This window comes from Pseudophryne corroboree, chromosome 1, assembly GCF_028390025.1.
Source record: "Pseudophryne corroboree isolate aPseCor3 chromosome 1, aPseCor3.hap2, whole genome shotgun sequence".
Lineage (NCBI taxonomy): Eukaryota > Metazoa > Chordata > Amphibia > Anura > Myobatrachidae > Pseudophryne > Pseudophryne corroboree.
Genome location: NC_086444.1, coordinates 866,765,802 through 866,793,415, shown reverse-complemented (window position 1 = coordinate 866,793,415; position 27,614 = coordinate 866,765,802). Strand labels below are relative to the sequence as shown.

The 27,614-nt window shown below is 44.0% G+C and overlaps 14 non-coding genes and 60 pseudogenes across 14 annotated transcripts; all 74 read left to right on the top strand.

Moving 5' to 3' along the window:
- The first annotated feature begins 69 nt into the window (after positions 1-69).
- Positions 70-188, top strand: LOC134935293 (5S ribosomal RNA; annotated as a pseudogene).
- Positions 189-295: 107 nt separating this feature from the next.
- LOC134933935 (5S ribosomal RNA) lies at positions 296-414 on the top strand (annotated as a pseudogene).
- Positions 415-521: 107 nt separating this feature from the next.
- On the top strand, positions 522-640 carry LOC134941074 (5S ribosomal RNA; annotated as a pseudogene).
- A 107-nt stretch (positions 641-747) lies between these two features.
- Positions 748-866, top strand: LOC134935566 (5S ribosomal RNA). The gene has a single exon (XR_010180258.1). It is a non-coding gene; the product is annotated as a 5S ribosomal RNA (ribosomal RNA).
- Positions 867-973: 107 nt separating this feature from the next.
- On the top strand, positions 974-1,092 carry LOC134945574 (5S ribosomal RNA; annotated as a pseudogene).
- Positions 1,093-1,199: 107 nt separating this feature from the next.
- On the top strand, positions 1,200-1,318 carry LOC134958318 (5S ribosomal RNA). Its single transcript, XR_010186958.1, has one exon. It is a non-coding gene; the product is annotated as a 5S ribosomal RNA (ribosomal RNA).
- A 107-nt stretch (positions 1,319-1,425) lies between these two features.
- On the top strand, positions 1,426-1,544 carry LOC134933799 (5S ribosomal RNA; annotated as a pseudogene).
- Positions 1,545-1,650: 106 nt separating this feature from the next.
- Positions 1,651-1,769, top strand: LOC134933220 (5S ribosomal RNA; annotated as a pseudogene).
- A 107-nt stretch (positions 1,770-1,876) lies between these two features.
- LOC134939090 (5S ribosomal RNA) lies at positions 1,877-1,995 on the top strand. Its single transcript, XR_010181385.1, has one exon. It is a non-coding gene; the product is annotated as a 5S ribosomal RNA (ribosomal RNA).
- A 107-nt stretch (positions 1,996-2,102) lies between these two features.
- Positions 2,103-2,222, top strand: LOC134943508 (5S ribosomal RNA; annotated as a pseudogene).
- Positions 2,223-2,329: 107 nt separating this feature from the next.
- LOC134940200 (5S ribosomal RNA) lies at positions 2,330-2,448 on the top strand. The gene has a single exon (XR_010181401.1). It is a non-coding gene; the product is annotated as a 5S ribosomal RNA (ribosomal RNA).
- A 107-nt stretch (positions 2,449-2,555) lies between these two features.
- Positions 2,556-2,674, top strand: LOC134938393 (5S ribosomal RNA; annotated as a pseudogene).
- A 6,539-nt stretch (positions 2,675-9,213) lies between these two features.
- Positions 9,214-9,332, top strand: LOC134943721 (5S ribosomal RNA; annotated as a pseudogene).
- Positions 9,333-9,439: 107 nt separating this feature from the next.
- LOC134951729 (5S ribosomal RNA) lies at positions 9,440-9,557 on the top strand (annotated as a pseudogene).
- Positions 9,558-9,664: 107 nt separating this feature from the next.
- LOC134944423 (5S ribosomal RNA) lies at positions 9,665-9,783 on the top strand (annotated as a pseudogene).
- A 107-nt stretch (positions 9,784-9,890) lies between these two features.
- Positions 9,891-10,009, top strand: LOC134935285 (5S ribosomal RNA; annotated as a pseudogene).
- A 107-nt stretch (positions 10,010-10,116) lies between these two features.
- LOC134936197 (5S ribosomal RNA) lies at positions 10,117-10,235 on the top strand (annotated as a pseudogene).
- Positions 10,236-10,342: 107 nt separating this feature from the next.
- On the top strand, positions 10,343-10,461 carry LOC134941052 (5S ribosomal RNA; annotated as a pseudogene).
- A 107-nt stretch (positions 10,462-10,568) lies between these two features.
- Positions 10,569-10,687, top strand: LOC134953246 (5S ribosomal RNA; annotated as a pseudogene).
- A 107-nt stretch (positions 10,688-10,794) lies between these two features.
- LOC134945518 (5S ribosomal RNA) lies at positions 10,795-10,913 on the top strand (annotated as a pseudogene).
- Positions 10,914-11,020: 107 nt separating this feature from the next.
- Positions 11,021-11,140, top strand: LOC134943420 (5S ribosomal RNA; annotated as a pseudogene).
- A 107-nt stretch (positions 11,141-11,247) lies between these two features.
- Positions 11,248-11,366, top strand: LOC134934114 (5S ribosomal RNA). The gene has a single exon (XR_010179778.1). It is a non-coding gene; the product is annotated as a 5S ribosomal RNA (ribosomal RNA).
- A 107-nt stretch (positions 11,367-11,473) lies between these two features.
- Positions 11,474-11,592, top strand: LOC134938382 (5S ribosomal RNA; annotated as a pseudogene).
- A 107-nt stretch (positions 11,593-11,699) lies between these two features.
- Positions 11,700-11,818, top strand: LOC134936495 (5S ribosomal RNA; annotated as a pseudogene).
- A 106-nt stretch (positions 11,819-11,924) lies between these two features.
- Positions 11,925-12,043, top strand: LOC134943714 (5S ribosomal RNA; annotated as a pseudogene).
- A 107-nt stretch (positions 12,044-12,150) lies between these two features.
- LOC134951718 (5S ribosomal RNA) lies at positions 12,151-12,268 on the top strand (annotated as a pseudogene).
- A 107-nt stretch (positions 12,269-12,375) lies between these two features.
- On the top strand, positions 12,376-12,494 carry LOC134944410 (5S ribosomal RNA; annotated as a pseudogene).
- A 107-nt stretch (positions 12,495-12,601) lies between these two features.
- On the top strand, positions 12,602-12,720 carry LOC134935279 (5S ribosomal RNA; annotated as a pseudogene).
- A 107-nt stretch (positions 12,721-12,827) lies between these two features.
- Positions 12,828-12,946, top strand: LOC134935272 (5S ribosomal RNA; annotated as a pseudogene).
- A 107-nt stretch (positions 12,947-13,053) lies between these two features.
- LOC134948879 (5S ribosomal RNA) lies at positions 13,054-13,173 on the top strand (annotated as a pseudogene).
- Positions 13,174-13,280: 107 nt separating this feature from the next.
- On the top strand, positions 13,281-13,399 carry LOC134954474 (5S ribosomal RNA; annotated as a pseudogene).
- A 107-nt stretch (positions 13,400-13,506) lies between these two features.
- On the top strand, positions 13,507-13,625 carry LOC134957810 (5S ribosomal RNA). The gene has a single exon (XR_010186755.1). It is a non-coding gene; the product is annotated as a 5S ribosomal RNA (ribosomal RNA).
- Positions 13,626-13,732: 107 nt separating this feature from the next.
- On the top strand, positions 13,733-13,851 carry LOC134934665 (5S ribosomal RNA; annotated as a pseudogene).
- A 107-nt stretch (positions 13,852-13,958) lies between these two features.
- Positions 13,959-14,077, top strand: LOC134933742 (5S ribosomal RNA). The gene has a single exon (XR_010179760.1). It is a non-coding gene; the product is annotated as a 5S ribosomal RNA (ribosomal RNA).
- Positions 14,078-14,184: 107 nt separating this feature from the next.
- On the top strand, positions 14,185-14,303 carry LOC134933412 (5S ribosomal RNA; annotated as a pseudogene).
- Positions 14,304-14,410: 107 nt separating this feature from the next.
- Positions 14,411-14,530, top strand: LOC134943332 (5S ribosomal RNA; annotated as a pseudogene).
- A 107-nt stretch (positions 14,531-14,637) lies between these two features.
- On the top strand, positions 14,638-14,756 carry LOC134940078 (5S ribosomal RNA). Its single transcript, XR_010181399.1, has one exon. It is a non-coding gene; the product is annotated as a 5S ribosomal RNA (ribosomal RNA).
- Positions 14,757-14,863: 107 nt separating this feature from the next.
- Positions 14,864-14,982, top strand: LOC134938371 (5S ribosomal RNA; annotated as a pseudogene).
- A 107-nt stretch (positions 14,983-15,089) lies between these two features.
- Positions 15,090-15,208, top strand: LOC134936487 (5S ribosomal RNA; annotated as a pseudogene).
- Positions 15,209-15,314: 106 nt separating this feature from the next.
- On the top strand, positions 15,315-15,433 carry LOC134943706 (5S ribosomal RNA; annotated as a pseudogene).
- Positions 15,434-15,540: 107 nt separating this feature from the next.
- LOC134951696 (5S ribosomal RNA) lies at positions 15,541-15,658 on the top strand (annotated as a pseudogene).
- Positions 15,659-15,765: 107 nt separating this feature from the next.
- On the top strand, positions 15,766-15,884 carry LOC134944402 (5S ribosomal RNA; annotated as a pseudogene).
- A 107-nt stretch (positions 15,885-15,991) lies between these two features.
- On the top strand, positions 15,992-16,110 carry LOC134935252 (5S ribosomal RNA; annotated as a pseudogene).
- A 4,599-nt stretch (positions 16,111-20,709) lies between these two features.
- Positions 20,710-20,828, top strand: LOC134934299 (5S ribosomal RNA; annotated as a pseudogene).
- A 107-nt stretch (positions 20,829-20,935) lies between these two features.
- LOC134957525 (5S ribosomal RNA) lies at positions 20,936-21,054 on the top strand (annotated as a pseudogene).
- Positions 21,055-21,161: 107 nt separating this feature from the next.
- On the top strand, positions 21,162-21,280 carry LOC134945468 (5S ribosomal RNA; annotated as a pseudogene).
- A 107-nt stretch (positions 21,281-21,387) lies between these two features.
- Positions 21,388-21,506, top strand: LOC134948353 (5S ribosomal RNA). The gene has a single exon (XR_010182945.1). It is a non-coding gene; the product is annotated as a 5S ribosomal RNA (ribosomal RNA).
- Positions 21,507-21,613: 107 nt separating this feature from the next.
- Positions 21,614-21,732, top strand: LOC134948263 (5S ribosomal RNA; annotated as a pseudogene).
- A 107-nt stretch (positions 21,733-21,839) lies between these two features.
- LOC134937785 (5S ribosomal RNA) lies at positions 21,840-21,958 on the top strand (annotated as a pseudogene).
- Positions 21,959-22,070: 112 nt separating this feature from the next.
- On the top strand, positions 22,071-22,189 carry LOC134934680 (5S ribosomal RNA). The gene has a single exon (XR_010179788.1). It is a non-coding gene; the product is annotated as a 5S ribosomal RNA (ribosomal RNA).
- Positions 22,190-22,296: 107 nt separating this feature from the next.
- On the top strand, positions 22,297-22,415 carry LOC134941372 (5S ribosomal RNA; annotated as a pseudogene).
- A 107-nt stretch (positions 22,416-22,522) lies between these two features.
- LOC134938360 (5S ribosomal RNA) lies at positions 22,523-22,641 on the top strand (annotated as a pseudogene).
- Positions 22,642-22,748: 107 nt separating this feature from the next.
- On the top strand, positions 22,749-22,867 carry LOC134936482 (5S ribosomal RNA; annotated as a pseudogene).
- Positions 22,868-22,973: 106 nt separating this feature from the next.
- Positions 22,974-23,092, top strand: LOC134949220 (5S ribosomal RNA; annotated as a pseudogene).
- Positions 23,093-23,199: 107 nt separating this feature from the next.
- On the top strand, positions 23,200-23,317 carry LOC134951685 (5S ribosomal RNA; annotated as a pseudogene).
- Positions 23,318-23,424: 107 nt separating this feature from the next.
- Positions 23,425-23,543, top strand: LOC134944394 (5S ribosomal RNA; annotated as a pseudogene).
- Positions 23,544-23,650: 107 nt separating this feature from the next.
- Positions 23,651-23,769, top strand: LOC134935243 (5S ribosomal RNA; annotated as a pseudogene).
- A 107-nt stretch (positions 23,770-23,876) lies between these two features.
- On the top strand, positions 23,877-23,995 carry LOC134934293 (5S ribosomal RNA; annotated as a pseudogene).
- A 107-nt stretch (positions 23,996-24,102) lies between these two features.
- On the top strand, positions 24,103-24,221 carry LOC134947808 (5S ribosomal RNA; annotated as a pseudogene).
- Positions 24,222-24,328: 107 nt separating this feature from the next.
- LOC134935483 (5S ribosomal RNA) lies at positions 24,329-24,447 on the top strand. Its single transcript, XR_010180179.1, has one exon. It is a non-coding gene; the product is annotated as a 5S ribosomal RNA (ribosomal RNA).
- Positions 24,448-24,554: 107 nt separating this feature from the next.
- LOC134945418 (5S ribosomal RNA) lies at positions 24,555-24,673 on the top strand (annotated as a pseudogene).
- A 107-nt stretch (positions 24,674-24,780) lies between these two features.
- LOC134957311 (5S ribosomal RNA) lies at positions 24,781-24,899 on the top strand. The gene has a single exon (XR_010186556.1). It is a non-coding gene; the product is annotated as a 5S ribosomal RNA (ribosomal RNA).
- Positions 24,900-25,006: 107 nt separating this feature from the next.
- On the top strand, positions 25,007-25,125 carry LOC134948213 (5S ribosomal RNA; annotated as a pseudogene).
- A 106-nt stretch (positions 25,126-25,231) lies between these two features.
- LOC134933209 (5S ribosomal RNA) lies at positions 25,232-25,350 on the top strand (annotated as a pseudogene).
- A 107-nt stretch (positions 25,351-25,457) lies between these two features.
- LOC134938969 (5S ribosomal RNA) lies at positions 25,458-25,576 on the top strand. Its single transcript, XR_010181382.1, has one exon. It is a non-coding gene; the product is annotated as a 5S ribosomal RNA (ribosomal RNA).
- A 107-nt stretch (positions 25,577-25,683) lies between these two features.
- LOC134953157 (5S ribosomal RNA) lies at positions 25,684-25,803 on the top strand (annotated as a pseudogene).
- A 106-nt stretch (positions 25,804-25,909) lies between these two features.
- Positions 25,910-26,028, top strand: LOC134939956 (5S ribosomal RNA). Its single transcript, XR_010181398.1, has one exon. It is a non-coding gene; the product is annotated as a 5S ribosomal RNA (ribosomal RNA).
- Positions 26,029-26,135: 107 nt separating this feature from the next.
- On the top strand, positions 26,136-26,254 carry LOC134938338 (5S ribosomal RNA; annotated as a pseudogene).
- Positions 26,255-26,361: 107 nt separating this feature from the next.
- On the top strand, positions 26,362-26,480 carry LOC134935393 (5S ribosomal RNA; annotated as a pseudogene).
- Positions 26,481-26,586: 106 nt separating this feature from the next.
- LOC134943697 (5S ribosomal RNA) lies at positions 26,587-26,705 on the top strand (annotated as a pseudogene).
- Positions 26,706-26,812: 107 nt separating this feature from the next.
- Positions 26,813-26,930, top strand: LOC134951674 (5S ribosomal RNA; annotated as a pseudogene).
- Positions 26,931-27,037: 107 nt separating this feature from the next.
- Positions 27,038-27,156, top strand: LOC134944387 (5S ribosomal RNA; annotated as a pseudogene).
- A 107-nt stretch (positions 27,157-27,263) lies between these two features.
- LOC134939414 (5S ribosomal RNA) lies at positions 27,264-27,382 on the top strand (annotated as a pseudogene).
- Positions 27,383-27,489: 107 nt separating this feature from the next.
- On the top strand, positions 27,490-27,608 carry LOC134941041 (5S ribosomal RNA; annotated as a pseudogene).
- The last annotated feature ends 6 nt before the right edge of the window (positions 27,609-27,614 follow it).

Sequence of the window (27,614 nt, the reverse complement as noted above, 5' to 3'; positions counted from 1 at the left end):
TTTTCAAACTTATTCATTTATGTACCAGTAGTTAGAAGTAGAAAAGCCCCAACAGAAAACACAAAGATCATCTACAGCCACACCACACTGGATACGCCCAATCTCGTCTAGTTTTGGAAGATAAGCAATGTTGGGCCTGGTTAGTACTTGGATGGGAGACCACCTGAGAATACAAGGTGCTGTAGGTATTTTTATACTGCCAACACCATTCTGTTAATGCAATCCATTTTCAAACTTATTCATTTGTGTACCAGTAGTTAGAAGTAGAAAAGCTCCAACAGAAAACACAAAGCTCATCTACAGCCACACCACACTGGATACGCCCAATCTCGTCTAGTTTTGGAAGATAAGCAATGTTGGGCCAGGTTAGTACTTGGATGGGAGACCACCTGGGAATACAAGGTGCTGTAGGTATTTTTATACTGCCAACACCGTTCTGTTGATGTATTCCATTTTCAAACTTATTCATTTATGTACCAGTAGTTAGAAGTAGAAAAGCTCCAACAGAAAAATCAAAGCTCATCTACAGCCACACCACACTGGATACGCCCAATCTCATCTGATCCTGGACGCTAAGCAGTGTTGGACCTGGTTCGTACTTGGATGGGAGACCACCTGGCAATACAAGGTGCTGTGGGTATTTTTATACTGCCAACACCATTCTGTTGATGCATTCCATTTTCAAACTTATACATTTATGTACCAGTAGTTAGAGGTAGAACAGATCCAACAGAAAAAACAAAGCTCATTTACAGCCACACCACACTGGATACGCCCAATCTCATCTGATCTTGGAAGGTAAGCAGTGTTGGGCCTGGTTAGTACTTGGATGGGAGACCACCTGGGAATACAAGGTGCTGTAGGCATTTTCATACTGCCAACACCGTTCTGCTGATGCATTCCATTTTCAAACTTATTCATTTATGTAACAGTAGTTAGAAGTAGAAAAGCCCAACAGAAAAAAACAAAGCTCATCTATAGCCACACCACACTGGATACGCCCAATCTCATCTGCTCTTGGAAGCTAAGCAGTGTTGGGCCTGATTAGTATTTGGATGGGAGACCACCTGGGAATACAAGGTGCTGTAGGTATTTTTATACTGCCAACACTGTTCTGTTGATGCATTCCATTTTCAAACTTATTCATTTATGTACCAGTAGTTAGAGGAGGAACAGATCCAATAGAAAAAACAAAGCTCATTTACAGCCACACCACACTGGATACGCCCAATCTCATCTGATCTTGGAAGCTAAGCAGTGTTGGGCCTGGTTAGTACTTGGATGGGAGACCACCTGGGAATACAAGGTGCTGTAGGCATTTTCATACTGCCAACACCGTTCTGTTGATGCATTCCATTTTCAAACTTATTCATTTATGTACCAGTAGTTAGAAGTAGAAAAGCCCAACAGAAAAAAACAAAGCTCATCTATAGCCACACCACACTGAATATGCCCAATCTCATCTGATTTTGGAAGCTAAGCAGTGTTGGTCCTGGTTAGTACTTGGATGGGAGACCACCTGGCAATACAAGGTGCTGTAGATATTTTTATACTGCCAACACCGTTCAGTTGATGCATTCCATTTTCAAACTTATTCATTTATGTACCGTAGAAGGAAGTAGAAAAGCTCTAACAGAAACCACAAAGATCATCTACAGCCACACCACACTGGATACGCCCAATCTCATCTGATCTTGGAAGCTAAGCAGTGTTGGGCCTGGTTAGTCCTTGGATAGGAGGCCACCTGAGAATAAAAGGTGCTGTAGGTATTTTCATACTGCCAACACCGTTCTGTTGATGCATTCCATTTTCAAACTTATTCATTTATGTACCAGTAGTTAGAAGTAGAAAAGCTTTAACAGAAAAAACAAAGCTCATCTACAGCCACACCACACTGGATACGCCCAATCTCATCTGATCTTGGAAGCTAAGCAGTGCTGGGCCTGGTTAGTACTTGAATGGGAGACCACCTGGGAATACAAGGTGCTGGAGGTATTTTTATACTGCCAACACCGTTCTGTTGATGCATTCCATTTTCAAACTTATTCATTTATGTACTAGTAGTTAGAAGTAGAAAAGCTCTTACAGAAACCAAAAAGCTCATCTACAGCCACACCACACTGGATACGCCCAATCTCATCTGATCTTGGAAGCTAAGCAGTGTTGGGCCTGGTTAGTACTTGGATGGGAGACCAACCGGGGAATACAAGGTGCTGTAGGTATTTTTATACTGCCAACACCATTCTGTTGATGCATTCCATTTTCAAACTTATTCATTTATGTACCAGTAGTTAGAAGTAGAAAAGCTCAAGCATAAACCACAAAGCTCATCTACAGCGACACCACACTGGATACACCCAATCTCATCTGATCTTGGAAGCTAAGCGGTGTTGGGCCTGGTTAGTACTTAGGTGGGAGACCACCTGGGTATACAAGGTGCTGTAGGTATATTTATACTGCCAACACCGTTCTGTTGATGCATTCCATTTTCAAACTTATTCATTTATGTACCAGTAGTTAGAAGTAGAAAAGCTCTAACAGAAACTGTAATGCTCATCTACAGTCACACCACACTAGATATGCCCAATCTCATCTGATCTTGGAAGCTAAGCAGTGTTGGGCCTGGTTAGTACTTGGATGGGAGACCACCTGGCATTACAAGGTGCTGTAGAAATTTTTAAACTGCCAACACTGTTCTGTTGATGCATTCCATTGTAAATCTTTTTCAATTATGTACCAGTAGTTAGAAGTAGACAATCTCTAACAGAAACCACAGAGATCATCTACAGCCACACCACACTGGATATGCCCAATCTCATCTAGTTTTGGAAGATAAGCAATGTTGGGCCTGTGTCAGGAATCGACTCACCAAGCTGACGTCTGTCCGCCGCTGCGGACTCCGTCCTGGGTCCCTGCGTTCATCTGTCATCCGCGTCTCTGCCATCAGACGCCATCCTGGGCCTGGGAGCGCTCCTGTGATTGCGGGCGTGTAGCACGCCGCGTTCCCGCTAGGCCGCGGCATGGGCGCCGCCATGACAGCCTCCAGCAGTCAGCATACGGCGGCCAATCCGGTGCTTGGCCGCACCCACTTTTCCTCACTCCACCAATGACTGTCTAACAAGGGGTATATATGAAGCTGCAGGATCAGTCTGCAGGCATCCTGAACTTTGTGTCACTCCTGCGACTCATGTGTAAGGATCTGGTTCCTGTTTCCTCCGTGTACCTGGATACCTACCTGCTGTTCCGTGTTCCTGGCTTTCTACCTGAGACTTTGTACTCCTGGTTACTCTTCACAGCTCCGTGGAACTTCAAGCCCCAGCAATACCTGCTTCCATCTACAGGCTAGCCTAGCAGTAGAGACTGACTCCAGGTGTGTTCCATCTCTCCACCTGTGATACAGCTTGCTTGCTGCCAGTGCCTCATCACCTGCACTGTGAGTCAGACTCCTGCCTCTGCTACCAGGTTTGCCATACAACATCATCTCTGCTGGTTCCATGTTTTAATCTGCTCTGGTTTCCATACCAGAATATTCTCTGCCAAATTATCACTCATCTGTTATCATCACTACCGGTTATTATTTCATCAGTCACCATTCATTCTGTTACCATAGACTCTCAGCTATTACGCTGTTCAATTGACATTTGCATTTCTACTGTTATTTTCTGCTGCCGTTTGTGAATCCTCTGTATAATAAATATCATTGCGCTCATGCGCAGAAACATAATCCAGCCTCCTCGTTTTCTCCCATCCACCTCCACTGACCCACTAGCGCCCCCTCCGGGGACACAGACAAAACCAAGTCTGACAGTAAGTTCAGGATCGATGGACTCGGATGGTGGACGGAGTGTGGGGTCAGAGGCCTTGCAAAATCTGGTCTCCCGTCTGGATGGTCAAGAGGCTGCGCAGCAGCAGATGTTCCAGTTCCTGCAAGGGATGTCCTCCCGGATAGATACACTACAGCAATCCCTGCCTAGTGTACACACTTCTACAGTTCCTGTTACTCCAGCACCTGCCAGTACTGTGAGTTCCTCTATGCCGGCTGCATCAGCTCCAGTGTCACGTCTGCACCTGCCCGTGCCAAGCAAGTATGATGGCAGCCCAAAGTTATGTCGCGGGTTTCTCAACCAATGTGAAATCCAGTTTGAATTGTTGTCACATAATTTCCCCACGTCAAGATCCAAAGTTGCCTATATCATCTCTCTACTTTCTGGATCTGCTTTGAGTTGGGTGTCTCCTCTGTGGGAACGTGCCGACCCTCTGATTAACAACTATACAGAATTCGTGTCAACCTTCAGACGGATCTTTGACGAGCCTGGTCGTGCAACATCAGCTTCTGCAGACCTAATCCAACTTCGTCAAGGTACCCGTAGTATGGGACAATATGTCATCCAGTTCCAGACGTTGGCCGCAGAGATTCAGTGGAACAATCAAGCCCTGGTAGCAGCTTTCTGGCATGGACTCTCTGATCGGATCAAGGACGAACTGGCAACCCGCGATCTTCCTGTACAATTGTCTGATTTAATTTCCCTGTGCATCAAGTTGGACTCTCGCATCCGCGAACGCAACAATGAACGTGCTCGGAGTGAGCCACGCAGAGCAAGGATGATACCTTCCGTACAGTTCCAGTCTCCACCTTCTGATGAGCCTATGCAAATAAATAGGTCCCGCCTAACTCCTGAGGAGCGGTCAAGAAGACTTCGTGAGAGACTTTGTCTTTATTGTGCGGCTGCAGGTCACCAGATTAATTCCTGCACAGTGCGTTCGGGAAACGCCAGATCCTGACTTGTAAAGGAGGAGTCAAGTTGGGATCTTCTAGACAAGCTCCTTCTAATCAAGACCTTGTCCTTCCTGTGACTTTAGAGACTTCAGTTGGGCTTCAGTCTGCATCAGCATTAGTGGACTGTGGAGCCGCAGGAAATTTCATCACCCAAGCTGCGGTAAATAAATTTTGCTTGCCTGTATGTGAACTTTCTTACCCAGTCTACATTACCGCCGTGGATGGTAGCCGAATCTCCAAGGGGAATATTTCTCACCAAACTGCACCAGTGGTTTTGGGAGTTGGGTTCCTACACTCAGAATTAATAAAGTTCTTAGTCATTCCTCAAGCCACCCAGGAGATCGTTTTGGGCATGCCCTGGCTCCAGCTACACAATCCACAGTTTGACTGGTCAACGTTACAACTTACTTCATGGGGTTCACATTGCCATCAGTCCTGTTTAGCCCAAGTTTGTCCAATCAAGTCTACTGAAGTAAAAACCCAGTCAAGTCTTCCTGCGGCTTATCAAGATTTCTCTGATGTCTTCAGTGAAAAGGCCGCGGATGTCCTGCCGCCCCATAGAGAATGGGATTGTCCCATCGATCTCCTTCCTGGCAAGAAGCCACCTAGGGGGCGTACCTACCCGTTATCTGTTCCTGAAACTGAAGCGATGAGCGACTACATCCGGGAAAATTTACAGAAGGGATTCATCCGTCCTTCATCATCACCCGCTGGTGCAGGCTTCTTCTTTGTTAAAAAGAAGGATGGAGGACTGCGTCCATGCATTGACTACCGGGGTCTCAATGACATTACCATTAAAAATAGTTATCCATTACCACTCATTACCGAATTATTTGACAGAGTTAAAGGAGCCCGCATCTTCACCAAGCTAGATCTCCGCGGTGCCTACAACCTCATCAGAATCCGGAGTGGTGACGAATGGAAGACAGCTTTTAACACTCGAGATGGTCATTACGAGTACCTGGTAATGCCATTCGGGTTGAGTAATGCCCCAGCAGTGTTCCAACACTTTGTGAACGAAATCTTCTGTGACGTTCTGTATAAATACCTCGTTGTTTATCTGGATGATATCCTCATCTTCTCCCAAGATCTTCCCTCTCATCGTCTACAAGTCCGTGAAGTCCTCCGACGTCTTCGTGAGAACCGGCTCTACGGTAAACTATCCAAGTGTACCTTTGAAGTTTCCTCTATACCCTTCCTGGGTTATATAATTTCCGGATCGGATCTCCAGATGGACCCGACAAAGTTGGAAGCCATTGCCAATTGGTCCATTCCAAATTCTCTCAAGTCTATTCAGCGGTTCCTGGGATTTGCCAACTACTATAGGAAATTTATTCGGGGATTCTCCACTCTCATCGCTCCTATTACCAACTTAACTCGGAAAGGGGCAGACCATTCCAACTGGTCAGAAGAGGCTTTAGCGGCCTTCCAGAAGATCAAGCTGGCCTTTATGTCTGCTCCAGTTCTGTCCCAGCCAGATGTAAACAGACCGTTCGAGTTGGAGGTGGATGCCTCTACAGTTGGAGTTGGAGCTGTTCTCTCCCAGAAGGGAACCGATGGGAAAATCCACCCCTGTGGATTTTATTCTCGTAAATTCCTCCCTGCAGAAGCTAACTACTCCGTTGGAGATCAAGAACTACTGGCGATTAAGCTGGCCCTCGAGGAATGGAGGTATCTCCTGGAAGGGGCCAAACATCCGTTCAACATCTACACGGATCATAAAAATCTGCTATATTTAAAGGCAGCTCAGTGCCTTAATCCTCGCCAGTCCAGGTGGGCTATGTTTTTCTCACGTTTTAATTTTAAGCTTCATTTCCGCCCAGGTTCGCAGAATGTTAAAGCTGACGCCTTATCCCGATCTATGGAATCCGAAGAGGAAACGCCTGACTCAGTTCCACATTCCATCCTGAGTCCAGTGGTATTTGCTGCATCTCAAGTCTCCCCAGCTCCTCCTCCTGGTAAGACTTTTGTTTCCCCAGAACTCCGTCCCAAGTTGCTGTCTTGGGCCCATCAATCCAAGTTCACTGGTCATCCCGGTGTCCTGAAAAGCTTCAAGTTCCTCTCTGAGACATACTGGTGGCCAAAGATGAAAGCTGACATCAAGGATTTCGTAGCATCCTGTCCTAAGTGTGTGCAGCACAAGACTCCTCGTCAGTCTCCAGCAGGTCAGTTACAACCATTGTCTATTCCTAGTCGCCCTTGGTCACACCTGTCCATGGACTTTATCTCCGACCTTCCTCCTTCTCAAGGATACAATACCATCTGGGTTGTAGTGGACAGATTTACCAAGATGGCCCATTTTGTTCCTCTCCAGGGTCTCCCTTCTGCCCCAAAACTCGCCCAAATCTTCCTACGGGAGATTTTCCGCTTACATGGTCTACCCTCAGAAATAATATCCGACCGAGGTGTACAGTTTGTAGCGAGGTTTTGGAGGGCTCTCTGTTCTGCCATGCAGGTTAAACTGAAGTTCTCGTCATCTTACCACCCTCAGACGAATGGGCAGACAGAGAGGGTAAATCAAGAACTAGAGACATTTTTAAGATTGTATGTTTCATCTTCTCAGGATGACTGGTTTGATCTGCTCCCATGGGCCGAGTTTGCCCACAACTTCCGCTACCACACTGCTACTGAGACAACTCCATTCTTTGCAGTATATGGGCAACATCCTCGTGTTCCAGACTTCCAAGAACTCCCTCACATGGATGTTCCTGCTGCCACTACTGCCCTGAGTCAGTTTTCTTCAATTTGGAGGAAGATTCACGTTTCTCTCAAAAAGGCCTCCAGCCGGTATAAATACTTTGCTGATCGCAAAAGACGCGCAGTTCCTAGCCTGAAACCTGGGGACAAGGTTTGGCTGTCTACCCGGAACCTCCGTCTTAGGGTCCCGTCTATGAAATTTGCACCACGTTTCATTGGCCCCTTTCCTATCGAAAGAGTCATCAACCCTGTGGCCTACAAGCTGAAGTTACCACCTTCTCTGCGAATACCTAATGCTTTTCATGTTTCTCTCCTCAGACCTTTAGTCCTGAATCATTTCCAAAGAGCTCTTCCAGTTGGCCCCAAAGTTCGAACTCAGCGGGGCGTGGAGTTCGAGATTGGCAAGATTCTGGATTCCCGTTGCCGGTATGGACGTCTTCAATACCTTGTCGATTGGTCCGGTTATGGCCCAGAGGAGAGAAGTTGGGTGAATTCGTTGGATGTCCATGCTCCAAGGTTGGTCCGTGTCTTCCATAACACTCATCCTTCCAAACCACGTGGGTGTTCGGTGCCCACCCTTAAAGGGGGGGGTACTGTCAGGAATCGACTCACCAAGCTGACGTCTGTCCGCCGCTGCGGACTCCGTCCTGGGTCCCTGCGTTCATCTGTCATCCGCGTCTCTGCCATCAGACGCCATCCTGGGCCTGGGAGCGCTCCTGTGATTGCGGGCGTGTAGCACGCCGCGTTCCCGCTAGGCCGCGGCATGGGCGCCGCCATGACAGCCTCCAGCAGTCAGCATACGGCGGCCAATCCGGTGCTTGGCCGCACCCACTTTTCCTCACTCCACCAATGACTGTCTAACAAGGGGTATATATGAAGCTGCAGGATCAGTCTGCAGGCATCCTGAACTTTGTGTCACTCCTGCGACTCATGTGTAAGGATCTGGTTCCTGTTTCCTCCGTGTACCTGGATACCTACCTGCTGTTCCGTGTTCCTGGCTTTCTACCTGAGACTTTGTACTCCTGGTTACTCTTCACAGCTCCGTGGAACTTCAAGCCCCAGCAATACCTGCTTCCATCTACAGGCTTCACACTCATCACCATCTCTGTGTGCTTCAGCCTAGCAGTAGAGACCGACTCCAGGTGTGTTCCATCTCTCCACCTGTGATACAGCTTGCTTGCTGCCAGTGCCTCATCACCTGCACTGTGAGTCAGACTCCTGCCTCTGCTACCAGGTTTGCCATACAACATCATCTCTGCTGGTTCCATGTTTTAATCTGCTCTGGTTTCCATACCAGAATATTCTCTGCCAAATTATCACTCATCTGTTATCATCACTACCGGTTATTATTTCATCAGTCACCATTCATTCTGTTACCATAGACTCTCAGCTATTACGCTGTTCAATTGACATTTGCATTTCTACTGTTATTTTCTGCTGCCGTTTGTGAATCCTCTGTATAATAAATATCATTGCGCTCATGCGCAGAAACATAATCCAGCCTCCTCGTTTTCTCCCATCCACCTCCACTGACCCACTAGCGCCCCCTCCGGGGACACAGACAAAACCAAGTCTGACAGCCTGGTTAGTACTTGGATGGGAGACCACCTGGGAATACAAGGTGCTGTAGGTATTTTTATACTGCCAACACCGTTCTCTTGATGCTTACATTTTCAACCTTTTTCATTTATGTACCAGTAGGTAGAAGTAGAAAAGCTCCAACAGAAAAATCAATCCTCATCTACAGCCACACCGCACTGGATACGCCCAATCTCATCTGATCTTGAAAGCTAAGGCCTGTTGGGCCTGGTTAGTACTTGGATGGGAGACAGCCTGGGAATACAAGGTGCTGTAGGTATTTTTATACTGCCAACACCGTTCTATTGATGCATTCCATTTTCAAACTTATTCATTTATGTACCAGTAGTTATAAGTAGAAAAGCTCTTACAGAAACCACAAAGCTGATCTACAGCCACACCACACTGGTTGCTCACAAACTCATCTAATCTTGGAAACTAAGCAGTGTAGTCCTGGTTAGTACTTGGATGGGAGACCACCTTGGAATACAAGGTGCTGTAGGTATTTTTATATTGCCAACACCGTTCTGTTGATGCATTCCATTTTCAAACGTATTCATTTATGTACCAGTAGTTAGAAGTAGAAAAGCTCCAACAGAAAAATCAAAGCTCATCTACAGCCACACCACACTGGATACGCCCAATCTCATCTGATCCTAGACGCTAAGCAGTGTTGGACCTGGTTCGTACTTGGATGGGAGACCACCTGGGAATACAACGTGCTGTAGGTATTTTTATACTGCGAACACCATTCTGTTGATGCATTACATTTTCAAATGTATTCATTTATGTACCAGTAGTTAGAAGTAGAAAAGCTCCAACAGAAAACACAAAGATCATCTACAGCCACACCACACTGGATACGCCCAATCTCGTCTAGTTTTGGAAGATAAGCAATGTTGGGCCTGGTTAGTACTTGGATGGGAGACCACCTGAGAATACAAGGTGCTGTAGGTATTTTTATACTGCCAACACCATTCTGTTAATGCAATCCATTTTCAAACTTATTCATTTGTGTACCAGTAGTTAGAAGTAGAAAAGCTCCAACAGAAAACACAAAGATCATCTACAGCTACACCACACTGGATACGCCCAATCTCGTCTAGTTTTGGAAGATAAGCAATGTTGGGCCTGGTTAGTACTTGGATGGGAGACCACCTGGGAATACAAGGTGCTGTAGGTATTTTTATACTGCCAACACCGTTCTGTTGATGTATTCCATTTTCAAACTTATTCATTTATGTACCAGTAGTTAGAAATAGAAAAGCTCCAACAGAAAAATCAAAGCTCATCTACAGCCACACCACACTGGATACGCCCAATCTCATCTGATCCTGGACGCTAAGCAGTGTTGGACCTGGTTCGTACTTGGATGGGAGACCACCTGGCAATACAAGGTGCTGTGGGTATTTTTATACTGCCAACACCATTCTGTTGATGCATTCCATTTTCAAACTTATACATTTATGTACCAGTAGTTAGAGGTAGAACAGATCCAACAGAAAAAACAAAGCTCATTTACAGCCACACGACACTGGATACGCCCAATCTCATCTGATCTTGGAAGGTAAGCAGTGTTGGGCCTGGTTAGTACTTGGATGGGAGACCACCTGGGAATACAAGGTGCTGTAGGCATTTTCATACTGCCAACACCGTTCTGCTGATGCATTCCATTTTCAAACTTATTCATTTATGTACCAGTAGTTAGAAGTAGAAAAGCCCAACAGAAAAAAACAAAGCTCATCTATAGCCACACCACACTGGATACGCCCAATCTCATCTGCTCTTGGAAGCTAAGCAGTGTTGGGCCTGATTAGTATTTGGATGGGAGACCACCTGGGAATACAAGGTGCTGTAGGTATTTTTATACTGCCAACACTGTTCTGTTGATGCATTCCATTTTCAAACTTATTCATTTATGTACTAGTAGTTAGAAGTAGAAAAGCTCTTACAGAAACCAAAAAGCTCATCTACAGCCACACCACACTGGATACGCCCAATCTCATCTGATCTTGGAAGCTAAGCAGTGTTGGGCCTGGTTAGTACTTGGATGGGAGACCAACCGGGGAATACAAGGTGCTGTAGGTATTTTTATACTGCCAACACCATTCTGTTGATGCATTCCATTTTCAAACTTATTCATTTATGTACCAGTAGTTAGAAGTAGAAAAGCTGAAGCATAAACCACAAAGCTCATCTACAGCGATACCACACTGGATACACCCAATCTCATCTGATCTTGGAAGCTAAGCGGTGTTGGGCCTGGTTAGTACTTAGGTGGGAGACCACCTGGGTATACAAGGTGCTGTAGGTATATTTATACTGCCAACACCGTTCTGTTGATGCATTCCATTTTCAAACTTATTCATTTATGTACCAGTAGTTAGAAGTAGAAAAGCTCTATCAGAAACTGTAATGCTCATCTACAGTCACACCACACTAGATATGCCCAATCTCATCTGATCTTGGAAGCTAAGCAGTGTTGGGCCTGGTTAGTACTTGGATGGGAGACCACCTGGCATTACAAGGTGCTGTAGAAATTTTTAAACTGCCAACACTGTTCTGTTGATGCATTCCATTGTAAATCTTTTTCAATTATGTACCAGTAGTTAGAAGTAGACAATCTCTAACAGAAACCACAAAGATCATCTACAGCCACACCACACTGGATATGCCCAATCTCGTCTAGTTTTGGAAGATAAGCAATGTTGGGCCTGGTTAGTACTTGGATGGGAGACCACCTGGGAATACAAGGTGCTGTAGGTATTTTTATGCTGCCAACACCGTTCTCTTGATGCTTACATTTTCAACCTTTTTCATTTATGTACCAGTAGGTAGAAGTAGAAAAGCTCCAACAGAAAAATCAATCCTCATCTACAGCCACACCGCACTGGATACGCCCAATCTCATCTGATCTTGAAAGCTAAGGCCTGTTGGGCCTGGTTAGTACTTGGATGGGAGACAGCCTGGGAATACAAGGTGCTGTAGGTATTTTTATACTGCCAACACCGTTCTATTGATGCATTCCATTTTCAAACTTATTCATTTATGTACCAGTAGTTATAAGTAGAAAAGCTCTTACAGAAACCACAAAGCTGATCTACAGCCACACCACACTGGTTGCTCACAAACTCATCTAATCTTGGAAACTAAGCAGTGTAGTCCTGGTTAGTACTTGGATGGGAGACCACCTTGGAATACAAGGTGCTGTAGGTATTTTTATATTGCCAACACCGTTCTGTTGATGCATTCCATTTTCAAACTTATTCATTTATGTACCAGTAGTTAGAAGTAGAAAAGCTCCAACAGAAAAATCAAAGCTCATCTACAGCCACACCACACTGGATACGCCCAATCTCATCTGATCCTAGACGCTAAGCAGTGTTGGACCTGGTTCGTACTTGGATGGGAGACCACCTGGGAATACAACGTGCTGTAGGTATTTTTATACTGCGAACACCATTCTGTTGATGCATTACATTTTCAAATTTATTCATTTATGTACCAGTAGTTAGAAGTAGAAAAGCTCCAACAGAAAACACAAAGATCATCTACAGCCACACCACACTGGATACGCCCAATCTCGTCTAGTTTTGGAAGATAAGCAATGTTGGGCCTGGTTAGTACTTGGATGGGAGACCACCTGAGAATACAAGGTGCTGTAGGTATTTTTATACTGCCAACACCATTCTGTTAATGCAATCCATTTTCAAACTTATTCATTTGTGTACCAGTAGTTAGAAGTAGAAAAGCTCCAACAGAAAACACAAAGATCATCTACAGCCACACCACACTGGATACGCCCAATCTCGTCTAGTTTTGGAAGATAAGCAATGTTGGGCCTGGTTAGTACTTGGATGGGAGACCACCTGAGAATACAAGGTGCTGTAGGTATTTTTATACTGCCAACACCATTCTGTTAATGCAATCCATTTTCAAACTTATTCATTTGTGTACCAGTAGTTAGAAGTAGAAAAGCTCCAACAGAAAACACAAAGATCATCTACAGCCACATCACACTGGATACGCCCAATCTCGTCTAGTTTTGGAAGAATAAGCAATGTTGGGCCTGGTTAGTACTTGGATGGGAGACCACCTGGGAATACAAGGTGCTGTAGGTATTTTTATACTGCCAACACCGTTCTGTTGATGTATTCCATTTTCAAACTTATTCATTTATGTACCAGTAGTTAGAAGTAGAAAAGCTCCAACAGAAAAATCAAAGCTCATCTACAGCCACACCACACTGGATGCGCCCAATCTCATCTGATCCTGGACGCTAAGCAGTGTTGGACCTGGTTCGTACTTGGATGGGAGACCACCTGGGAATACAAGGTGCTGTAGGTATTTTTATACTGCCAACACTGTTCTGTTGATGCATTCCATTTTCAAACTTATTCATTTATGTACCAGTAGTTAGAGGAGGAACAGATCCAACAGAAAAAACAAAGCTCATTTACAGCCACACCACACTGGATACGCCCAATCTCATCTGATCTTGGAAGCTAAGCAGTGTTGGGCCTGGTTAGTACTTGGATGGGAGACCACCTGGGAATACAAGGTGCTGTAGGCATTTTCATACTGCCAACACCGTTCAGTTGATGCATTCCATTTTCAAACTTATTCATTTATGTACCAGTAGAAGGAAGTAGAAAAGCTCTAACAGAAACCACAAAGATCATCTACAGCCACACCACACTGGATACGCCCAATCTCATCTGATCTTGGAAGCCAAGCAGTGTTGGGCCTGGTTAGTCCTTGGATAGGAGGCCACCTGAGAATAAAAGGTGCTGTAGGTATTTTCATACTGCCAACACCGTTCTGTTGATGCATTCCATTTTCAAACTTATTCATTTATGTACCAGTAGTTAGAAGTAGAAAAGCTTTAACAGAAAAAACAAAGCTCATCTACAGCCACACCACACTGGATACGCCCAATCTCATCTGATCTTGGAAGCTAAGCGGTGTTGGGTCTGGTTAGTACTTGGATGGGAGACCACCTGGGAATACAAGGTGCTGTAGGTATTTTTATACTGCCAACACCGTTCTGTTGATGCATTCCATTTTCAAACTTATTCATTTATGTACCAGTAGTTAGAAGTAGAAAAGCTCTAGCTGAAAACACAAAGGTCATCTACAGCCACACCACACTGGATACGCCCAATCTCATCTGATCTTGGAAGCTAAGCAGTGCTGGGCCTGGTTATTACTTGAATGGTAGACCACCTGGGAATACAAGGTGCTGGAGGTATTTTTATACTGCCAACACCGTTCTGTTGATGCATTCCATTTTCAAACTTATTCATTTATGTACTAGTAGTTAGAAGTAGAAAAGCTCTTACAGAAACCAAAAAGCTCATCTACAGCCACACCACACTGGATACGCCCAATCTCATCTGATCTTGGAAGCTAAGCAGTGTTGGGCCTGGTTAGTACTTGGATGGGAGACCAACCGGGGAATACAAGGTGCTGTAGGTATTTTTATACTGCCAACACCATTCTGTTGATGCATTCCATTTTCAAACTTATTCATTTATGTACCAGTAGTTAGAAGTAGAAAAGCTCAAGCATAAACCACAAAGCTCATCTACAGCGACACCACACTGGATACACCCAATCTCATCTGATCTTGGAAGCTAAGCGGTGTTGGGCCTGGTTAGTACTTAGGTGGGAGACCACCTGGGTATACAAGGTGCTGTAGGTATATTTATACTGCCAACACCGTTCTGTTGATGCATTCCATTTTCAAACTTATTCATTTATGTACCAGTAGTTAGAAGTAGAAAAGCTCTAACAGAAACTGTAATGCTCATCTACAGTCACACCACACTAGATATGCCCAATCTCATCTGATCTTGGAAGCTAAGCAGTGTTGGGCCTGGTTAGTACTTGGATGGGAGACCACCTGGCATTACAAGGTGCTGTAGAAATTTTTAAACTGCCAACACTGTTCTGTTGATGCATTCCATTGTAAATCTTTTTCAATTATGTACCAGTAGTTAGAAGTAGACAATCTCTAACAGAAACCACAAAGATCATCTACAGCCACACCACACTGGATATGCCCAATCTCGTCTAGTTTTGGAAGATAAGCAATGTTGGGCCTGGTTAGTACTTGGATGGGAGACCACCTGGGAATACAAGGTGCTGTAGGTATTTTTATACTGTCAACACCGTTCTCTTGATGCTTACATTTTCAACCTTTTTCATTTATGTACCAGTAGGTAGAAGTAGAAAAGCTCCAACAGAAAAATCAATCCTCATCTACAGCCACACCGCACTGGATACGCCCAATCTCATCTGATCTTGAAAGCTAAGGCCTGTTGGGCCTGGTTAGTACTTGGATGGGAGACAGCCTGGGAATACAAGGTGCTGTAGGTATTTTTATACTGCCAACACCGTTCTATTGATGCATTCCATTTTCAAACTTATTCATTTATGTACCAGTAGTTATAAGTAGAAAAGCTCTTACAGAAACCACAAAGCTGATCTACAGCCACACCACACTGGTTGCTCACAAACTCATCTAATCTTGGAAACTAAGCAGTGTAGTCCTGGTTAGTACTTGGATGGGAGACCACCTTGGAATACAAGGTGCTGTAGGTATTTTTATATTGCCAACACCGTTCTGTTGATGCATTCCATTTTCAAACTTATTCATTTATGTACCAGTAGTTAGAAGTAGAAAAACTCCAACAGAAAAATCAAAGCTCATCTACAGCCACACCACACTGGATACGCCCAATCTCATCTGATCCTAGACGCTAAGCAGTGTTGGACCTGGTTCGTACTTGGATGGGAGACCACCTGGGAATACAACGTGCTGTAGGTATTTTTATACTGCGAACACCATTCTGTTGATGCATTACATTTTCAAATTTATTCATTTATGTACCAGTAGTTAGAAGTAGAAAAGCTCCAACAGAAAACACAAAGATCATCTACAGCCACACCACACTGGATACGCCCAATCTCGTCTAGTTTTGGAAGATAAGCAATGTTGGGCCTGGTTAGTACTTGGATGGGAGACCACCTGAGAATACAAGGTGCTGTAGGTATTTTTATACTGCCAACACCATTCTGTTAATGCAATCCATTTTCAAACTTATTCATTTGTGTACCAGTAGTTAGAAGTAGAAAAGCTCCAACAGAAAACACAAAGATCATCTACAGCAGTGTGGGCCACATAAAAAAATGAAACGAAGCCGAGGGCCACTAAGCTATACTGCGGTATTTAGAATCTAAATTTTAATTTATGATTGTAATGAGACCTTTTCTAGACTCATAAGACCATAAAAAAGACTTCAAAAGATAATTATTGTAATTTAATGAATGAAACATGGTCTACTTTACCTTTGTTATTATAATAAGTTCATATCAGTGGGAAACTTGGCATTGTTTTTGCTTGGCCAGCTTGTCGATGTTGGCATCAATGTTAGAAGTCGCTATGCGCAGAGTATTCTCAAGATGTTGGTCTGTAAGCTGAGTTCTTGTCTTGGACTTTGCGTTCTTCATCCTTGAGAAGAATTGCTCACATAAGTATGTGCTTCCTAACAAAGCACACATCTTCAAAGCGTGCTGCCAGAGATAAGGGAATGTGTCCTGAGAAATGTAGTCTTTGTAAAACGTAAACAAGGGCACATTGAAGAATTTTTCTCGCAAAGATGAGTTGTTTTGGAGATCAAGCAGCTCCATTTGTACTGAGCCTGGCATATTGGCAGCATTGACAGTAAAAGGCATAGAAAATAAATCGAAAAAAGACTGTTGATTACGGAAATCACTAAATCTGTCTTCAAACTCACTTCGCATCATGCTTAATTTTGTAGCGTAAACACCAGGAGACAAACAGTTGGACTCACCGAGAAGCTTAAAATGTGTAAAGTCTTTTTTCGTGAGTTGTGCCTCTCAAAGTTTGAGCTTTTCTACAAAAGTTTTAATGTGATCAAACAGAGTGTGCACCAGCTGATCCTTGGATTGTAGCCGCGTATTTAGGTCATTCATATGCAAGGAGATGTCGGTCACAAAGGCAAAATCTGAAATCCACTTTGGATCATTAAATTCTGCAATCGGCTTCCCCTTGGTTTGCATGAACTCTTCTATTTCACTTCTTAAGTCAAAGACTCTCTTAAGTACCTTCCCTCTGCTCAACCAACGCACCTCACTATAATAAACCACGTCGCCGTGATCCGCTTGGCACTCTTGTGTCAAAAATTCTTGGAATTGACGATGCTTCAATCCTCGTGCCCTAATAAAGTTGACTACAGACACAATAACTTTCATTACATTCTCAAATCCAATCGTTTTCGCACACAAATTCTCCTGGTGGATTAAACAGTGGTACTGGATGAGATCTTTTCCTTCTAGTTCCGGTTCTTTTTTTAAAAGTGCAACAAACCCTTCATTCCTTCCCACCATAGCAGGGGCACCATCAGTTACCACTCCCACAAGGTTGGATAAGCTGAAGTCGAAACGCTGGAGTGTTTTCTTGGTGGCTTCCAGAATATCAGTGCCTTTCGTCGTTCCCTTCATAGGTACAAGCGCTAGCAGCTCTTCTGTCACATTGAAGTGTTGATCAATGCCACGGACAAAGATAGCCAGTTGTGCTGTATCCTTCACATCTGTGCTCTCATCTAAAGCAAGTGAATATGACTTAAATGCGTACAGCCGTTTTTTTAAAGTTCCTTCAATGTCATTGGCAAGTTCTTCGACACGTCGTGCTACAGTTACACCAGACAAACTCAATTTTTTAAACAGTTCGTTATTCTTTGGATAGAGAATTTCCCCAGCAGCGATGAGACACTTTTACGAACTCACCGTCCAAGAAGGCTTTTGTTTTTTTAGCAATTTTTTCAGCTATTACATAACTTGCTTTGACGCACGCTTCACTCTCTTCCATATGCCTTTTAAAAGTACCCTGCTGGCGTTTTAGATCTTTTTGGAGATCGTTCACTTTATCCACACGAGGTTGCCCTGGAAGGTGATTGAACTTGGACGCATGTTTTGTCTCATAGTGTCGCTTTATATTGTATTCTTTTAATACTGACAATGACTCACGACAAACTAAACACACTGGCTTATCGTCAATCTCCACAAAAAAGTACAAATTGGTCCACCTTTGATTAAAAAGCCGGGAACATTCACTTGTTTTATGCTTTTTACTTGTAGACGCCATGGCAAAGCAGATGAACCTAAACAATGATCCCACTGTTCACGACTGAGTGACTGTAGAACAAAATCTGCTTCTATTTATAGCTGACTATAGAAAAAATAAGTAATAAAGACTCAATGAAGTATACACTCCAGCCCGTGTGTGCTTGTAGGACAGATTTGTATGAGAAGTACTCCTCAGATCCCTGTGAGCTTGCCTTTAAAATTCCCCTGTCACCAGCTCACAATGGAAGCTGCCATTTTGAAGCATGAAACAAAATCCAACTCAACACTAGTTCTTTGGTATGGAGGCTTCTGGCGTGTAGCTTTATGTCAAGCTAAAAACAATCAATAAAGAAATGTAAGCATATATAAAATAATCCTGATAGGTTACTGGGGCATATAGCATGGGTACAGCCACAGAATACATTCTATAGATGGGACAATATATATATATATATATCCAAAATGAGGCACTCAAGGAGACATGCAGCAGATAAAAACGCTGTATTTCAAGATGTAGGTCTAACCTAACGTTTTCAGGGTCTCCCCCTTCCTCAGGACCTCAATACAGACCACAACAGACACACACACAAATCCAATTTAAATACCCCCCGCACACTGACTTACCCGCCACCTTGATTCCTGCTTGCGTCACCTGCCTGTACAGCTGGAAACATCACGTGTCTCTGTCATTACAGAGCTGGTAACCAGGGAAAACGCATAGCATGCGTTCCACCAGGGATCCAACTTCCGCGTTCGAGAGACCAGCCACGGAGTTCCGCTCTGACGGCTGACAATCGCTGGGGACAATATAGGTGGGGGCTATAATATAAACAAAACACCAATGAAAATAGTTACAGAAATAATAAAAAGAGCATAGATAGCAGTAGTTAATACAGAGAAATACCAACCGAGATTAACTGAACACTTTTTGCCAGACTGATAACATTGTCAATATTCACCAGACCCATCGATGGTGTTACTCCTACACCTTAGTCATGGGTGAGTGAGTAAGTAAGGTGTAGGAGTAACACCGAAACAGCTGTCGGGTGTGCTGTGAATCTGTTTGGCATTATGATCGGACCTTTCTTATGATGACACTTGTGGCTAAGTACCCCTTCTACATTTTGAATATTCTATCTACCGGTCTATGCCTGTTTTTATGCACATATAAATGTACTTTTGTGCTACTAAAATACTTTTGCATGATAAATGGATGTTTGCTGGCCTTTTTTTAAATATATATATACACACACACAATGTATCATAGGTGGTAGAAACACATCTCAGAAATCACAGCCCCCATTATTCCCATCCCCACCCCCATACACAGACATTACATCTGCCATTGTCATTCCCACCCCAGCACCCACCACATATACAGGAATCACAGCCCCCATTATTCCCAACCCCACCCCCATACAGACATTAAATCTGCCATTATCATTCTCTCCCCAGCTCCACCACCACATAGGGCCTATAATCCATATATAGTCCAGAATAGGACTGGACTTATATGGCTGTACCACTGGACTTATTCGGCTATATCACTGGACTGGACTTATACGGCAGTACCACTGGACTTATACGGCTGTACCACTGAACTTATACGGCTGTATCAATGGACTGGACTTATACGGCAGTACCACTGGACTTATATGGCACTACCACTGGACTTATACGGCTGTATCACTGAACTGGACTCATACGGCAGTATCACTAGACTGGTGGGTATAATGTGGGCATGCTTTCACAATATTGCTGCTGTCTGTCTGTCTGTGATGGGGGGAGGGAGGGTATGATAGCGCCTATGTCAAGACATAGGTGCTATCATACCCTCCCTCCTCCCCATCACAGACAGACAGCAGCATTGTCAAAGCATGCTCCCTGCCATCTCTGCTCTTAACACTTAATACACCCCCTGCTGGGTCCCCCGCCACGCCCCCTGCCCTCAATACTAATTTATTCACTGCCATGCTCAGGCTGCCGCACCCCCGTCCCCGCCGCTCCCGCACGCCGGGTTCCTGCACTGCCCCCTGCCCTCAACACTTATACACTTTTATTCTCCTGCCGCAGCCCCCCCCCCCCCCGCGCCGGGTCCCCGCCGCACACAGCCATGCTCAGGCTGCATACATGCTGCCGCACCCCCTCCGCTCCCGCCCGCCGGGTTCCCGCACTGCCCCCTGCTCTCAATGGTAACTTGCCGCACCCCCCCCAGCCGGGTCCCCGCCGCTCTCACCCACCTATTCAACACTGCAGGCGGAGGGAGACACAGGGAGGGAGACACAGTAAGGGTGACCAGACCACTGACCAGCCTAAGAGGAGCTACTCCCCTTCTTCACAGGCAACCAGTGACAGTGCGGGGGAGTCACATGACTCCGGGAAAGGGAAAAAAAAAATTTTTTTTTTGTGTTCATATGTGCGCTGCGGGCGGGCGCGTCGGCGGGCCATGGAAACCATAGCAGCGGGCCACCTGTGGCCCGCGGGCCACGGGTTGAAGACCCCTGATCTACAGCCACACCACACTGGATACGCCCAATCTCGTCTAGTTTTGGAAGATAAGCAATGTTGGGCCTGGTTAGTACTTGGATGGGAGACCACCTGGGAATACAAGGTGCTGTAGGTATTTTTATACTGCCAACACCGTTCTGTTGATGTATTCCATTTTCAAGCTTATTCATTTATGTACCAGTAGTTAGAAGTAGAAAAGCTCCAACAGAAAAATCAAAGCTCATCTACAGCCACACCACACTGGATACGCCCAATCTCATCTGATCCTGGACGCTAAGCAGTGTTGGACCTGGTTCGTACTTGGATGGGAGACCACCTGGGAATACAAGGTGCTGTAGGTATTTTTATACTGCGAACACCATTCTGTTGATGCATTACATTTTCAAATTTATTCTTTTATGTACCAGTAGTTAGAAGTAGAAAAGCCCAACAGAAAAAAACAAAGCTCATCTATAGCCACACCACACTGGATACGCCCAATCTCATCTGCTCTTGGAAGCTAAGCAGTGTTGGGCCTGATTAGTATTTGGATGGGAGACCACCTGGGAATACAAGGTGCTGTAGGTATTTTTATACTGCCAACACTGTTCTGTTGATGCATTTCATTTTCAAACTTATTCATTTAAGTACCAGTAGTTAGAGGAGGAACAGATCCAACAGAAAAAACAAAGCTCATTTACAGCCACACCACACTGGATACGCCCAATCTCATCTGATCTTGGAAGCTAAGCAGTGTTGGGCCTGGTTAGTACTTGGATGGGAGACCACCTGGGAATACAAGGTGCTGTAGGTATTTTCATACTGCCAACACCGTTCTGTTGATGCATTCCATTTTCAAACTTATTCATTTATGTACCAGTAGTTAGAAGTAGAAAAGCCCAACAGAAAAAAACAAAGCTCATCTATAGCCACACCACACTGAATATGCCCAATCTCATCTGATTTTGGAAGCTAAGCAGTGTTGGTCCTGGTTAGTACTTGGATGGGAGACCACCTGGGAATACAAGGTGCTGTAGATATTTTTATACTGCCAACACCGTTCAGTTGATGCATTCCATTTTCAAACGTATTCATTTATGTACCAGTAGAAGGAAGTAGAAAAGCTCTAACAGAAACCACAAAGATCATCTACAGCCACACCACACTGGATACGCCCAATCTCATCTGATCTTGGAAGCTAAGCAGTGTTGGGCCTGGTTAGTCCTTGGATAAGAGGCCACCTGAGAATAAAAGGTGCTGTAGGTATTTTCATACTGCCAACACCGTTCTGTTGATGCATTCCATTTTCAAACTTATTCATTTACTGTATGTACCAGTAGTTAGAAGTAGAAAAGCTTTAACAGAAAAAACAAAGCTCATCTACAGCCACACCACACTGGATACGCCCAATCTCATCTGATCTTGGAAGCTAAGCAGTGCTGGGCCTGGTTAGTACTTGGATGGGAGACCACCTGGGAATACAAGGTGCTGGAGGTATTTTTATACTGCCAACACCATTCTGTTGATGCATTCCATTTTCAAACTTATTCATTTATGTACCAGTAGTTAGAAGTAGAAAAGCTCAAGCATAAACCACAAAGCTCATCTACAGCGACACCACACTGGATACACCCAATCTCATCTGATCTTGGAAGCTAAGCGGTGTTTTGCCTGGTTAGTACTTAGGTGGGAGACCACCTTGGTAAACAAGGTGCTGTAGGTATATTTATACTGCCAACACCGTTCTGTTGATGCATTCCATTTTCAAACTTATTCATTTATGTACCAGTAGTTAGAAGTAGAAAAGCTCTAACAGAAACTGTAATGCTCATCTACAGTCACACCACACTAGATATGCCCAATCTCATCTGATCTTGGAAGCTAAGCAGTGTTGGGCCTGGTTAGTACTTGGATGGGAGACCACCTGGCATTACAAGGTGCTGTAGAAATTTTTAAACTGCCAACACTGTTCTGTTGATGCATTCCATTGTAAATCTTTTTCAATTATGTACCAGTAGTTAGAAGTAGACAATCTCTAACAGAAACCACAAAGATCATCTACAGCCACACCACACTGGATATGCCCAATCTCGTCTAGTTTTGGAAGATAAGCAATGTTGGGCCTGGTTAGTACTTGGATGGGAGACCACCTGGGAATACAAGGTGCTGTAGGTATTTTTATACTGCCAACACCGTTCTCTTGATGCTTCCATTTTCAACCTTTTTCATTTATGTACCAGTAGGTAGAAGTAGAAAAGTTCCAACAGAAAAATCAATCCTCATCTACAGCCACACCGCACTGGATACGCCCAATCTCATCTGATCTTGAAAGCTAAGGCCTGTTGAGCCTGGTTAGTACTTGGATGGGAGACAGCCTGGGAATACAAGGTGCTGTAGGTATTTTTATACTGCCAACACCGTTCTATTGATGCATTCCATTTTCAAACTTATTCATTTATGTACCAGTAGTTATAAGTAGAAAAGCTCTTACAGAAACCACAAAGCTGATCTACAGCCACACCACACTGGTTGCTCACAAACTCATCTAATCTTGGAAACTAAGCAGTGTAGTCCTGGTTAGTACTTGGATGGGAGACCACCTTGGAATACAAGGTGCTGTAGGTATTTTTATATTGCCAACACCGTTCTGTTGATGCATTCCATTTTCAAACTTATTCATTTATGTACCAGTAGTTAGAAGTAGAAAAGCTCCAACAGAAAAATCAAAGCTCATCTACAGCCACACCACACTGGATACGCCCAATCTCATCTGATCCTAGACGCTAAGCAGTGTTGGACCTGGTTCGTACTTGGATGGGAGACCACCTGGGAATACAACGTGCTGTAGGTATTTTTATACTGCGAACACCATTCTGTTGATGCATTACATTTTCAAATTTATTCATTTATGTACCAGTAGTTAGAAGTAGAAAAGCTCCAACAGAAAACACAAAGATCATCTACAGCCACACCACACTGGATACGCCCAATCTCGTCTAGTTTTGGAAGATAAGCAATGTTGGGCCTGGTTAGTACTTGGATGGGAGACCACCTGAGAATACAAGGTGCTGTAGGTATTTTTATACTGCCAACACCATTCTGTTAATGCAATCCATTTTCAAACTTATTCATTTGTGTACCAGTAGTTAGAAGTAGAAAAGCTCCAACAGAAAACACAAAGATCATCTACAGCCACACCACACTGGATACGCCCAATCTCGTCTAGTTTTGGAAGATAAGCAATGTTGGGCCTGGTTAGTACTTGGATGGGAGACCACCTGGGAATACAAGGTGCTGTAGGTATTTTTATACTGCCAACACCGTTCTGTTGATGTATTCCATTTTCAAACTTATTCATTTATGTACCAGTAGTTAGAAGTAGAAAAGCTCCAACAGAAAAATCAAAGCTCATCTACAGCCACACCACACTGGATACGCCCAATCTCATCTGATCCTGGACACTAAGCAGTGTTGGACCTGGTTCGTACTTGGATGGGAGACCACCTGGCAATACAAGGTGCTGTGGGTATTTTTATACTGCCAACACCATTCTGTTGATGCATTCCATTTTCAAACTTATACATTTATGTACCAGTAGTTAGAGGTAGAACAGATCCAACAGAAAAAACAAAGCTCATTTACAGCCACACCACACTGGATACGCCCAATCTCATCTGATCTTGGAAGGTAAGCAGTGTTGGGCCTGGTTAGTACTTGGATGGGAGACCACCTGGGAATACAAGGTGCTGTAGGCATTTTCATACTACCAACACCGTTCTGCTGATGCATTCCATTTTCAAACTTATTCATTTATGTAACAGTAGTTAGAAGTAGAAAAGCCCAACAGAAAAAAACAAAGCTCATCTATAGCCACACCACACTGGATACGCCCAATCTCATCTGCTCTTGGAAGCTAAGCAGTGTTGGGCCTGATTAGTATTTGGATGGGAGACCACCTGGGAATACAAGGTGCTGTAGGTATTTTTATACTGCCAACACTGTTCTGTTGATGCATTCCATTTTCAAACTTATTCATTTATGTACCAGTAGTTAGAGGAGGAACAGATCCAATAGAAAAAACAAAGCTCATTTACAGCCACACCACACTGGATACGCCCAATCTCATCTGATCTTGGAAGCTAAGCAGTGTTGGGCCTGGTTAGTACTTGGATGGGAGACCACCTGGGAATACAAGGTGCTGTAGGCATTTTCATACTGCCAACACCGTTCTGTTGATGCATTCCATTTTCAAACTTATTCATTTATGTACCAGTAGTTAGAAGTAGAAAAGCCCAACAGAAAAAAACAAAGCTCATCTATAGCCACACCACACTGAATATGCCCAATCTCATCTGATTTTGGAAGCTAAGCAGTGTTGGTCCTGGTTAGTACTTGGATGGGAGACCACCTGGGAATACAAGGTGCTGTAGATATTTTTATACTGCCAACACCGTTCAGTTGATGCATTCCATTTTCAAACTTATTCATTTATGTACCGTAGAAGGAAGTAGAAAAGCTCTAACAGAAACCACAAAGATCATCTACAGCCACACCACACTGGATACGCCCAATCTCATCTGATCTTGGAAGCTAAGCAGTGTTGGGCCTGGTTAGTCCTTGGATAGGAGGCCACCTGAGAATAAAAGGTGCTGTAGGTATTTTCATACTGCCAACACCGTTCTGTTGATGCATTCCATTTTCAAACTTATTCATTTATGTACCAGTAGTTAGATGTAGAAAAGCTTTAACAGAAAAAACAAAGCTCATCTACAGCCACACCACACTGGATACGCCCAATCTCATCTGATCTTGGAAGCTAAGCAGTGCTGGGCCTGGTTAGTACTTGAATGGGAGACCACCTGGGAATACAAGGTGCTGGAGGTATTTTTATACTGCCAACACCGTTCTGTTGATGCATTCCATTTTCAAACTTATTCATTTATGTACTAGTAGTTAGAAGTAGAAAAGCTCTTACAGAAACCAAAAAGCTCATCTACAGCCACACCACACTGGATACGCCCAATCTCATCTGATCTTGGAAGCTAAGCAGTGTTGGGCCTGGTTAGTACTTGGATGGGAGACCAACCGGGGAATACAAGGTGCTGTAGGAATTTTTATACTGCCAAACCATTCTGTTGATGCATTCCATTTTCAAACTTATTCATTTATGTACCAGTAGTTAGAAGTAGAAAAGCTCAAGCATAAACCACAAAGCTCATCTACAGCGACACCACACTGGATACACCCAATCTCATCTGATCTTGGAAGCTAAGCGGTGTTGGGCCTGGTTAGTACTTAGGTGGGAGACCACCTGGGTATACAAGGTGCTGTAGGTATATTTATACTGCCAACACCGTTCTGTTGATGCATTCCATTTTCAAACTTATTCATTTATGTACCAGTAGTTAGAAGTAGAAAAGCTCTAACAGAAACTGTAATGCTCATCTACAGTCACACCACACTAGATATGCCCAATCTCATCTGATCTTGGAAGCTAAGCAGTGTTGGGCCTGGTTAGTACTTGGATGGGAGACCACCTGGCATTACAAGGTGCTGTAGAAATTTTTAAACTGCCAACACTGTTCTGTTGATGCATTCCATTGTAAATCTTTTTCAATTATGTACCAGTAGTTAGAAGTAGACAATCTCTAACAGAAACCACAGAGATCATCTACAGCCACACCACACTGGATATGCCCAATCTCATCTAGTTTTGGAAGATAAGCAATGTTGGGCCTGGTTAGTACTTGGATGGGAGACCACCTGGGAATACAAGGTGCTGTAGGTATTTTTATACTGCCAACACCGTTCTCTTGATGCTTACATTTTCAACCTTTTTCATTTATGTACCAGTAGGTAGAAGTAGAAAAGCTCCAACAGAAAAATCAATCCTCATCTACAGCCACACCGCACTGGATACGCCCAATCTCATCTGATCTTGAAAGCTAAGGCCTGTTGGGCCTGGTTAGTACTTGGATGGGAGACAGCCTGGGAATACAAGGTGCTGTAGGTATTTTTATACTGCCAACACCGTTCTATTGATGCATTCCATTTTCAAACTTATTCATTTATGTACCAGTAGTTATAAGTAGAAAAGCTCTTACAGAAACCACAAAGCTGATCTACAGCCACACCACACTGGTTGCTCACAAACTCATCTAATCTTGGAAACTAAGCAGTGTAGTCCTGGTTAGTACTTGGATGGGAGACCACCTTGGAATACAAGGTGCTGTAGGTATTTTTATATTGCCAACACCGTTCTGTTGATGCATTCCATTTTCAAACGTATTCATTTATGTACCAGTAGTTAGAAGTAGAAAAGCTCCAACAGAAAAATCAAAGCTCATCTACAGCCACACCACACTGGATACGCCCAATCTCATCTGATCCTAGACGCTAAGCAGTGTTGGACCTGGTTCGTACTTGGATGGGAGACCACCTGGGAATACAACGTGCTGTAGGTATTTTTATACTGCGAACACCATTCTGTTGATGCATTACATTTTCAAATTTATTCATTTATGTACCAGTAGTTAGAAGTAGAAAAGCTCCAACAGAAAACACAAAGATCATCTACAGCCTCACCACACTGGATACGCCCAATCTCGTCTAGTTTTGGAAGATAAGCAATGTTGGGCCTGGTTAGTACTTGGATGGGAGACCACCTGAGAATACAAGGTGCTGTAGGTATTTTTATACTGCCAACACCATTCTGTTAATGCAATCCATTTTCAAACTTATTTATTTGTGTACCAGTAGTTAGAAATAGAAAAGCTCCAACAGAAAAATCAAAGCTCATCTACAGCCACACCACACTGGATACGCCCAATCTCATCTGATCCTGGACGCTAAGCAGTGTTGGACCTGGTTCGTACTTGGATGGGAGACCACCTGGCAATACAAGGTGCTGTGGGTATTTTTA